At 39.5% G+C, this 2415-nt stretch overlaps 1 protein-coding gene across 1 annotated transcript in view; it reads right to left on the bottom strand.

Annotated features, from left to right (window-relative positions):
• EPRS (glutamyl-prolyl-tRNA synthetase) overlaps positions 1-1339 on the bottom strand; it is a 36183-nt gene extending 34844 nt beyond the window's left edge. Inside the window, exon 1 of the mRNA XM_008942314.1 lies at positions 1261-1339. The gene's annotated coding sequence lies outside the window, so the exon portion shown is untranslated. The remainder of the gene's footprint in view (positions 1-1260) is intronic.
• Positions 1340-2415: the final 1076 nt, after the last annotated feature.

Below are 2415 nucleotides of genomic sequence, written 5' to 3'. Positions count from 1 at the left end.
AGGGAAAGAACTCATACCCAAGTTCAGGTCCTAACATTTTAAAGAAAAAGCAAGATTTGCAAGCAGTAAAACAATCACTATGACTGAAGATTGTGAATCATCCTGTGCTTTGATTTTTTTTCAGAAATATGTACATAGTGACAAGCTTTTTACCTAAGGTTAGAGGACAGTTGAAAAGCTCAGTTGGTGTTAAATTTACCAAGTCAGGATCTCCACAGCACACCATAAGAATTCTGTGGTTCTATAACCATTCTACAGACATGCAGGAATATCAATTTATGATGATGCACTGGTGGCTTTAACAGCATCTTCTGCTGAAATATCTCACAAAATGGGAATTTGTCAGCAAGACTGTGAATAGGGTTTTTCACGCCCTGTTCTTTCAAAAAAAACATTTAGTATTCGAAAACCACACTTATAATCACTAATCCTAAACTCATCATCGTGTTAATATACTTTAAGACTGTAGTGTTTATGGGTCAGAATATGCTCCTTACTGTAGATACTAGAGATCAGAGACTTCCATTGGTATGTCAGTGGTACTTAAGGTATCAGGATATCTCTTGATATAACCAGGTATCTTACCTGACAGAACCTTAGATGGCAATGCAGCTTCCCCAAACGCTCTTAGTCCTGCATTTCTGGTATGCATATGATCCTTCTCAGGTTATAAACCCCACTTTTGTGCCCCAAACTTGACAATATTTATTCCAATGGCAGAGTATTTTTAGATGGACAGACAACAGATTTCTACAGAAATTTCCAAGATTCTTTTGCAGGATGCAGATGGATACACTGGACAGCACGGCACAGTTAATTAGCACTTTTCTGAGAAAATACCATGCCTCCATTCATATGCAGAGTCAGGCCAAAATAATGCCATATAAACCTTTAAAGTTCATTCCACCACATATGTGCAAGTCCAAAGAATCTTGTATATGAGTCTTTCCTAATATAAAATGGCCTTGTTTTTGATAGCCCATGGCTCCTCAAAAAGGCAAATACGTAAATGATAAAGTGACTAGCATAGCATAAATAATTAGGCATAAGTGCATGCAAATAAGAATGCCAGGGCTCTTTCCATAAAGATCAAGTTTAGAATCTTTGTCTGTTCTACAGAGACACATTGGTAATGCAGTGATGAATAAAACTGTGTTTCCACTCTTCCTCCTACCTGAAAAGGTTACTGTCAATGTTACAACCATGTGATTTTAAAAACTGCTGACCCAAAGCTAGAAGGAGAGATGCAAAGTCACTTACTCAGACACACGGAGGATGGTTTCTTTGCCTTCTTCCACTGAAATTTCAACATCATTCTTCACATGCTCCACCGTCAGCAAAGCTCCTTGAAAAATAAAACAAACCAAACACAAGAGAAAAAGATGCTGAAGTTTCTTCCAGGAAAGGTCTCTTTCATAGTAACAACAAAACATTTGCATTTCTTATCAAATAGAACCAGGTGAGTTAACTGGCTCCTTCAAGTAAGATTGCCAGGGAAGAAATCAATGTTCAGTCTCATATGCAAGACATTTCTTATTCTTGGCAATGCTTACAGCTTCAGATTGATAATGTCCAGCATACTGTACCCTGCAGTGAGCCCAGCAAGTGTCAGCAGCAAGACATTTTGCTTCCAAAGAGTGTTGTAAAAATCAGCCCTGTCTCCCTATATGTATAGAGAACATAATTAAACTGCTCTTGATTATTTAACAGTATAGTAATGTTCTGCATCCCAGTATGCATCAAAGGACATCAATTACAGAACATATCAGTACTTTCTGAACATGGATGAAACTATTTTTAACCTAATTTAGTGGTTATGAAAAGATTAGCCGTTCAAAACTAAGAAACTCTAACCACGTAAAAGTGCAGGAAGCTTATGCAGGATTTTCAGAGTAAGTAGTTCACCAGTGACAGTAAAGGACAGCCTCTAGAAAGAAAAGAATTGTTGAAGTTTCTAGGCTACATCATGAAGTGGAAGACTGCTCTACCCTTATTCGAAGAGGGTTGATACAAACCCGCCCTGATCTCGATGCTCTCCAGCACGACACCGTAGCTCAAACACAGCACCCAGCTAACTTGGCTGTGTTTCTGGCCTGGCTCTGGTCCAGATTCAGCCTGCTGAGCCAAAGCAGAGGAGCTTGTGTTCTTTTACTTTGCTCAGAAGGACGTACAAAGACAGAGAGCCTTTCCACAGGCAAGTAGTACTTCAATGAAACTAGCCAAAGGACTATAACTGCAGGCCTTGAGAGGCATCTAACCTGTTACAGTCTTCATTGCGTGCTGAGCACTTCATCTTTCCTAGAACAATGCACAGACTACCCAAGGCAGATGATGTTGTAAGCTATTAATACACTGGCCTAAATACAAAGCACTGGAGCTAGGAATTCCCTAGCCCTCACCTCTGCTCAGCTGCAA

This window comes from Merops nubicus, unplaced genomic scaffold (assembly GCF_000691845.1).
Source record: "Merops nubicus isolate BGI_N331 unplaced genomic scaffold, ASM69184v1 scaffold21796, whole genome shotgun sequence".
NCBI classification, from domain to species: Eukaryota; Metazoa; Chordata; class Aves; order Coraciiformes; family Meropidae; genus Merops; species Merops nubicus.
The sequence above is the reverse complement of the archived record's forward strand: the minus strand, read 5'-3'. Positions and strand labels throughout refer to the sequence as shown.